This window comes from Physeter macrocephalus, chromosome 10, assembly GCF_002837175.3.
Source record: "Physeter macrocephalus isolate SW-GA chromosome 10, ASM283717v5, whole genome shotgun sequence".
In the NCBI taxonomy this organism is placed as follows: domain Eukaryota; kingdom Metazoa; phylum Chordata; class Mammalia; order Artiodactyla; family Physeteridae; genus Physeter; species Physeter macrocephalus.
In genome coordinates this window covers 81,184,173-81,192,530 of record NC_041223.1, presented here as the reverse complement: position 1 = coordinate 81,192,530, position 8,358 = coordinate 81,184,173, and the positions used below count along the sequence as shown (strand labels likewise).

The following is an 8,358-nucleotide window of genomic DNA, read 5'->3' as shown; positions in this document are numbered from 1 at the left end:
GCCGAGGCCGGGGGGCCAGGGCACCGGGTGGGGGGGGCAGGAGTGAGGGCACGGAGGGACAGCGGCTCCGCACCCCGAGCGCGTCCGCACCGCCGTCCCCGCCGACCTTCAGCCGCCCGGCGCCGGCTCCCACCCGAGCGGCCGGTGAGGGCCGGAGCGGCGAGGGCGGACCGGGCGCAGAGGAGGCCGCTTCCCACCGGGCCCGCGGGAAGGACAAGGAGGGGGTCGCGGGGGTCGCGAGCTGGGACTGGAGGACGTCGGCGGCTCACCTCTCGCCCGGCTCGGCCTCCGCCGCCGCCCGTCGGACGAAGGAGCCCGTGGTGTCGCTGCAAGAAGGCGGCCCCGCCCGGGTCAGCACCATCCCGCCGCGGGCCCCTCACACAGCCATCGTAGCACCGCGACCTCCGCCGCGGAGGAGCCGGCTCGTCAACGCCGCCCGACGAGCGGCCCAGCGCGGCCAGCGAGCATGCGCAGTCGCCCGGTCCCGAGGGAGCCCGGCCGGCTGCGCTACCTGGGAGCCACAGGTCCAGCCGCGCGGCCCCGCCCCCGTCCGCCCTCCCGTCTCCAAGCGAGGCCCCGCCCCCCGGCCTGCGCCCCGCCCCCCGCGCGCTCCGATCGCCCTGGCAGCCGCTCCAGCTCCAGCGCCGACTGAGATTTCGAGAGCTCTGTCCGCCCTATTGGGCTCCCGCTCCCAAGCTCCCGCGAGAACGGGAGGTTTGCGTCAATAAAAAGCGCGAGCGTCTTGGACGTGCCCAACTGCGGGTGTGAGAAGGGTGAGCGCCTTGTGGTTGGCAGCTAGCGGCGGGCGAGGAGAGGGAATGCGGGGACTTGAGCTGTACTTCTCACAGCGTCCTTCGTTCTTCTCTCTTTCTCACCTCCTGCCTGCGGTCCGGGATGAAGAGCCCGGTCCCCGCGCTGCTCACTCTGCGCAGCAGGAAGGGAAGGGACAGCTGCCGTTGGAGACTCGGTTGCTGCGTTTGAGGGGGGAGGTGTCCGTGTTGCTATGGTTACTGCTCGGTTACTGATGCCGAAAAGGGCTGGAGGGCGAAGTGAATGTACCTCTTAGGTTCCATGAACGGAGCCCGTGAAGGATAATCCTTCAGTGATCTACTTCACTCACCCCAGTTTCTGAACCTAACCCAGAAGAACCTTTTGTGGTGCGGAAAGCTCAGTGTGTTACAAAAGCAGAGTTGAAAAGAAGGAAGTTGCGGCTGCGGCGCGTGTTTTACAACTGAGGGGGGTGGATGGTGGTGAGGGTGTATAACAGTATGAGTGTGCTTAATAGCACTGAACTGCACTTTTGAAAGTGCTTAAAATGGGGCTGGGGGAGAGATATATTAGGAGTTTGGGATCAGCATATACACACTACTATATATATAAAACAGATAAACAGTAAGGACCTACTGTATAGCACAGGGAATTATAGTCAATATTTTATAATAACCTGTAAAGGAAAAGAATCTGAAAAAGATATATATATATAAATCTGAATCACTTTGCTGTGCACCTGAAACTAACACATTATAAGTCAACTATACTTCAACAAAAAAAGTGATTAAAATGGTAAATTTTATGTATATTTTACCACAATAAAAATGAATTGGAAAGAAAAAGCTTTGTGCACTGATTTGGGAATAAAACCGATGCCTTGTAGCTTAGACCAGCAGTCCCCAACCTTTTTAGCACCAGGGACCAGTTTTCTGGAAGACAATTTTTCCACAGACGGGGGCGGAGGGTTTCGGGATGATTCAAGTGCATTACATTTATTGTTCACTTTATTTCTATTATTACACTGTAATATGTAATGAACTAATTATACAGCTCACCATAATGCAGAATCAGTGGGAGTCCTGAGCTTGTTTTCCTGCAACTAGATGGTCCCATCTGGGGGTGATGGGGACAGTGACACCCGACGTGTTTTGCTTATGTCCAGTCTACTCCGTAAGACGCAACTTGTCACTTGCCACTCACAGATCGGGTTTTGATATGAGTCTGCAGGCAATTGATTTATTATGGTCCCTGTGCAGTCAAACCTCTCTGCTAATGATCATCTGTATTTGCAGCCACTCCCCAGTGCTAGCATCACTGCCTCAGCTCCACCTCAGATCATCAGGCATTAGATTCTCACAAGGAGCGTGCACCCTAGATCGCTCGAATGCACAGTTCACAGTAGGGTTTGCACTCCTATGAGAATCTAATGCCACCGCTGATCTGACAGGAGGCGGAGCTCAGGCAGTAATGCGAGCCATGGGGAGCGGCTATAAATACAGATGCAGCTTCACTTGCTGGCCCGCTGCTCACCTCCTGCTGTGCGGCCTGGTTACTAACAGGCCACGGACCGGTGCCAGTCTGTGGCACAAGAGTTGGGGACCCCTGGCCTAGACCATTTGGGGGACAGGTTTTTAATATAATTTAACCTCTGGTGTTTCTTTGTGTTACTATGTCTTGTTAACACGACTGTAAGTGCCTTGTTACCCTACGATAACCAGTATATTAGCATTTGCATGAATGGCTTGCTTTCCTGGTTCCTAATCTCTGTCTTTTTAAAAAATGGTCAAATAGCATTTTACTATCCTTACACGTAAAGGTTTTTTTGTTTTGCGATTTGAGTTGTAGACTCACAACTGAAGGCCTTTTCCTATTTTTTTCTTTCTTTTTTTTTAGCTCTGACTCTCTTAGGAAAATGTCCTAAATATCCAATAGTTTGCAGTTCTATATCTATGTCTTCCCTAAAATTCACCCTGTGCCAAGATTCCTTCCCTATTAATGTATTCTTTTTGTTCAAATCACATTTTTAAAACATCTATGTGCCAGAGAGTATACTAATCTTGGAGGATACCAACATGAATAAAACAGAACTTGGGTGGAGTGTTTACGTAACTGCCTTATGATGTGATATGTGTAGTGCAGAGATGTGTGCACAGGGAACTACTGGAGCTCAGAAGAGGATTAATCCAATTTAGGTTGGGAGAGGTCATGAGTCAAGAAAGACTTCCAGGAGGAAATGATTCCAGAGAGTTAATGCAGTGGAATATATGTGTGTATGGGGGTGGGGAGGGGGGAGGAGGAATAGAGGGGGAAAAGATCGCTTGAACAAAACCACGCAACAAAAATCTGATCTTTGTACAGAACTAAGACTAAGCAATTTGGTGCCACAATTTGGGGGTGTGACGCTAGAGAACCAGGCAAAGATCAGATCATGGTGAGCCTTTGAAGGATTTCAAGGAAAGATCAATTTAGTATTTTTTCATTACCTAGTCAATGTATGCCAAGCACTGTGCTAGTTACTAGGGTACAGGAGGTTTAAGAGTCACTCCTAACTCTCAGGGAGTTTACAGTCTAGTAAGGGGAGACAGGCACCTCAAAAGTCAAAAAGTTGTACCAAGGAGTTAAAATTGGGGTAGGCAGAAGGTTGCTTGGGAGTCCAGAAAAGCAGCTCCCTTTTAACTAACCTAGAGGTTTAGACAAGACTTCCTGGAAATGATTTGTCAATAGAAGAATACAGAATACTCTCTCAAAATTAGAAAAACTGTGATATCTCCTGACATACAGACTATTAGAGTGCAGAATGCGTTGATCTAGGCGTCAGTTTACCTGGTTCAAGTTCTAGATCTGCAATACACTGTGTAATCTGAAGAGTCTGTGTAATCTGTGTAATCCTACCTTCTCTAGGTCTCAGTTTCTCTCATAACAAGAGAATCAGATTATATGGTATCTAAAGTCTTTTAGAAAATTTGTGACTCTAAATTTACTTCCCATTTATCTCCCAAGGTTTTGAGTCAGCCTCTATGCTGCTAATTAACATTTTTGTGTCACACTTAACACACTTAACGTTTAAACTAAGTTTTATGTTATATGTGTCATTTTCTATCCAAGCCATGTATGCTCAAAGGATGCAAAGTTGGAATCCTTTCTATCCTGTGGTTTACTATCTATGGTTTACATGATTTCACTTTGGCATAGAATGTATTTGAATCTTTACTAAACCCTTCTAACTGTAGTATTCTCTTAACTGGAGTATTCCTTCTGGGGCAGTCACTCTTGTCTCCATGTAAAATATAGATTTAATCATTTGCAGACATTTGGGAAAGTGCCCACAGTACTCCAAGTAAGTTTTTTAAAGGTTATATAATCTTAACAAATATGAGATGGGGCAAAAAAACAGTTTCATTACAGGACTTCCTTCATGGTTTAGTAACAACTACAAACCAGAAGGACAAATGTATTACTTCACAACTTAATGTCGTAACATTATTTCATGACTTAATAGCCATGGTCTTTCTGGAGGAATCACAATATAAAACTCAATTACCAAGTTTTTCTTCTCTGTAATGTAATAGCAAACCCTCAAAAAAAAAGTTTTCTTCCTTCCTTCCTTCCTTCCTTCCTTCCTTCCTTCCTTCCTTCCTTTCTTTCTTTCTTTCTTTCTTTCTTTCTTTCTTTCTTTCTTTTTAAACTGATAATGTGGTTGCTTCTGAGAGGGAAACTTGGAGAGCTGGGCTTTTGGTGAGGGGAGGGAAAGAAGACTTTATATAGTATATTCTTCTAAGTTCAAAGCTAGCAAATGTATTAAAGAAAAAGATGTTTGAATCTATGTTAAATGATAGTTTTTTAAATGTACACAGACTTTAATGATGATATTACAGAAAAGAAAACCTTGATAGCTACATAATCGATTAAAATACAAACAAGTGTTTGCTGTACAGTGTGAAAGGGGTAAACAGTGACTCCTTGGTTGTAGCTCCGATTATCTGGATTTCCTAAAGACAGAGTGTCTGCTTGGATCACTCAGAGAGAATCTGTCAGACTGAAGGTGTTCCCCCCACCACCATCCCACTGAATCATTCCTGTGAAGTATAATTATCTAGCATCATGCGACAGTAATGAAATGATTTCTGAATTATTCTCTTCCTCATATGCTAGAAGCGTAACATGATTTTTAAAAAGGTATTTATACTAGTTGCCATTTGATCTGTGATAGCAAACATATTAGGGCAAATATCTCACTCTTCTAATGACTCACACATTTTTATCTCAAGTCCTGATCCTTCACTGCAGTCACAAAACTTCTTTCTGCTTCATGTCAGGCCCTGTCACTGAGGTATCCTGTCGACTCCTGTTACTCAATACATCCCAGACTCATCCTGCTCTCCTTTCCCCATCACACACAGCTCCATCTCCCTACCAACCTTCTAGTGTCTGTTAATGACCCTCCTCCCCTCCCATTTACCTAAGCCCGGAACCTCACAGCTGTATTTGCAACTTTATGGATTGAACACATAATCAAAAAATCAAAACAGTTTTCTAATATCTGTGACCTTATACCTTTGCATAACTTTCTTTTGTAGCTTCCTGATCTGTAAGTTGGGTATCATAATAGGAAGCTGCTTCACGAGAATGTTGTGAAATTATTACAAAGATCTTTTACAAAAAAAAAAAAAAAAGTATCCATTTCTGATTATTCCTGGCACTGGCAGGAATAATGAGAAGTCACGGAAGATTAAGAGATGAATCGAACTTATAATGTGTCCATAAGTAGTGTTTAATTTCCTCTTGAAAAGCAACAGATACAATTCTAAACTCCTATGTCAATTTGCAGACCATAGAGAATGCAAAATTAACTTCATGTATTTAAAATGTCTTCAGTGGAAAACTCTTCTTTCCACTTCTTAGTTTCTGCATTGGGAACATTGATGGGAACACAATAGAAAGAAAAAAAACACTACAATAAAATCATTTTTCTGTATTATAGTTGTCATTGTGTTTTATTTTTTTCTTGGGTAACTACCAAATTTATTTATCCTTAGATTTATTTGAAATGTGTAACAGTTGCCAAATTTGTCTCGGGTATTGAAAATAAAAGCTTCTTTGTATTAGGAAATATGAATTTCATTCATTATCTCCATTGTTTTTAAAAGCTACCACTATTTTCGAATTATTCAGAAAAAAAAGTAGTTTAAAGGGATCTGGGAGATGAGAAAATAGCTAGCTTTTGGGTGATTCTATTTGTAGAAACTCCTTTAAGAGAACATATGCCTTTGTACTTGCTTTTACAAGTTAAGGAAAAATGTTCTTGGCAGTTGCTTTTTTTTTCTTGCTTTATCACCATGTAGAATGTAGGAATTAAAAGCTGACAGAGGATTTTATTAAGTTACTCCTGTAAAAAATATCTTCTACTAATTTTTCGCTGGTTTAAAATGATCGTATAAATAGTATATTGTCAAGATTGAAATTTGTAGATGAAAATTTTACAAGTGCTAAAGCAAAACTTTATTAGGTTTTAAAAATAGTTTATTGAGATACAGTTGACAAAAACTGCACTTATTTACCATGTACAATTTGGTACGTTGATGCTTGTAAAATCATCACCATAATCAAGATAATGAACATATTCACGAGCATGAGAAGTTTCCTTGAGCCTCTTTGTAACCCTATATCCTGTCCCCTTCCCTACCCACGCCTATCCCTAGGCAAGCACCAAACTACTTTATTTCACTATAGGATAGATTTCATTTTCTAGAATTTTATATGAATGGAATCAATCATACAATGCCTACTCTTTTGTCTGACTTCTTTCACTCAGCACAATTATTTTGAGATTCATCCATGTTGTTGCACATACCAATAATTCACTGCTTTTTACCATTCAGTAGTAGTCCGCTGGATTAGTCAGCTCTGGCTGCCATAACAAAACACCATAGACTGGGTGGCTTAGACAACAGAAATTGAATTCCGACAGTTCTGGAGGCTGGGAAGTCCAAGATCAAGGTGCTGGCCTGTTTAGTTCCTGGTGAGAGCTTTGTTCTTAGCTTGCAGAAGGCTGCCTTCTTGTTGTGTCCTTACATGGTGGAGAGAGAAAGAGGGATCTCTTCCTCTTCATACAAGGCCACCAATCCTACTGGAATAGGGTCCCACCCTTTTGACCTCATTTAACCTTAAATACCTCCTAAAAGTCCTGTCTCCAAATACAGTCTTGCTGGGGGTTAAGGGCATCAATGTACGAACTGGTGGTGGTGATGGCGTGATCCAGTTTTGGACCATTACAAACAAAGCTGCAATGAATGTTTTTACATGTACTTGTATGGACATATATCAATACTTTCATTTCTCTTGGATAATATCCAGGAATGGAATGAATGGGTCATATGGTAGGTGTATGTTTAATTTTTGAAGAAACAGTCAAACTGTTTTCCCACTGATTGTATTAATTTACATTCCCACAAGCAGTGTTTGAAAGTTTCAGTTACTTTACATCCTCCTCAACATGGTATGGTCAATCTTTTTAATGCTAGTATCCTAATAAGTATATAATGATATCTTACTGTGGTTTTAATGTACATTTCTCTTATAACTAATGTCTGGAGGGAGCATTTCTGTCATGAGTTTTTTTTGTCATCATGTAACTTTGGTGAAGTGTTTGTTTAAATCTTTCACACATTATGTTATGGGTTGTTTTCTTGTTATTGATTTCTGAGAGTTCTTTAATACTCTGGATATACTGTACATTCTTTTTTTTTTTTTTGCTAAGCAAGCAAATAGTATGTTTAATGTATTTATGCCAAATATGAACTCTTGGTTTTTTTGTTTGTTTGTTTGTTTTTGGTATGCAGGCCTCTCACTGTTGTGGCCTTTCCCGTTGCGGAGCACAGGCTCTGGACGCGCAGGCTCAGCGGCCATGGCTCACAGGCCCAGCCGCTCCGCGGCATGTGGGATCTTCCCGGATCGGGGCACGAACCCGTGTCCCCTGCATCGGCAGGCGGATTCTCAACTACTGCGCCACCAGGGAAGCCCCTGAACTCTTGGTTTTATGTATTCATTTTCTTATTACTTTCTAATATATTAATTTCTATCATTATTTTTAATTAATTAATTTAAAAAACACCTTTATTAGAGTATAATTGCTTTACAATGGTGTGTCAGTTTTACTGTACATTCTTTAACAGGCAGTGATTTGCAAATATTTTCTCTGAGTCTGTGACTTGTCTTTGCATTCTCAACAATATCTTTTGAAGAGCAAAAGCTTTAAGTTTTGACAGCCTATTTTATCAATTTTTTTCTTTTGTGAATTGTGTATTTGGTGTCATAACTAATACGTTTATCTCTGATTCAAGGTCACAAAGATTTTCTCCTATGTTTTGTTATAAAAGTTTTAACATTTAAATCTAAAATCCACTTTGAGTTGTTTTATATGGTATGAGATATGGGTTGACGTTCTCTTTTTATTTTTTGCATGTAATAATCCATTTGTTCCAGCACCATTTGTTGAAAAGACTATTCTTTTTTTTAGTTCCAATGTTGCATTTTATTTTATTTTATTTTATTTTTTCAAACATCTTTATTGGAGTATAATTGCTTTAC

At 41.8% G+C, this 8,358-nt stretch overlaps 1 protein-coding gene across 1 annotated transcript in view; it reads right to left on the bottom strand.

The window, feature by feature from the left end:
* FAM135A (family with sequence similarity 135 member A) overlaps nucleotides 1–405 on the bottom strand; it is a 127,593-nt gene extending 127,188 nt beyond the window's left edge. Inside the window, exon 1 of the mRNA XM_024132955.3 lies at nucleotides 270–405. The gene's annotated coding sequence lies outside the window, so the exon portion shown is untranslated. The remainder of the gene's footprint in view (nucleotides 1–269) is intronic.
* Between the last annotated feature and the right edge of the window lie 7,953 nt (nucleotides 406–8,358).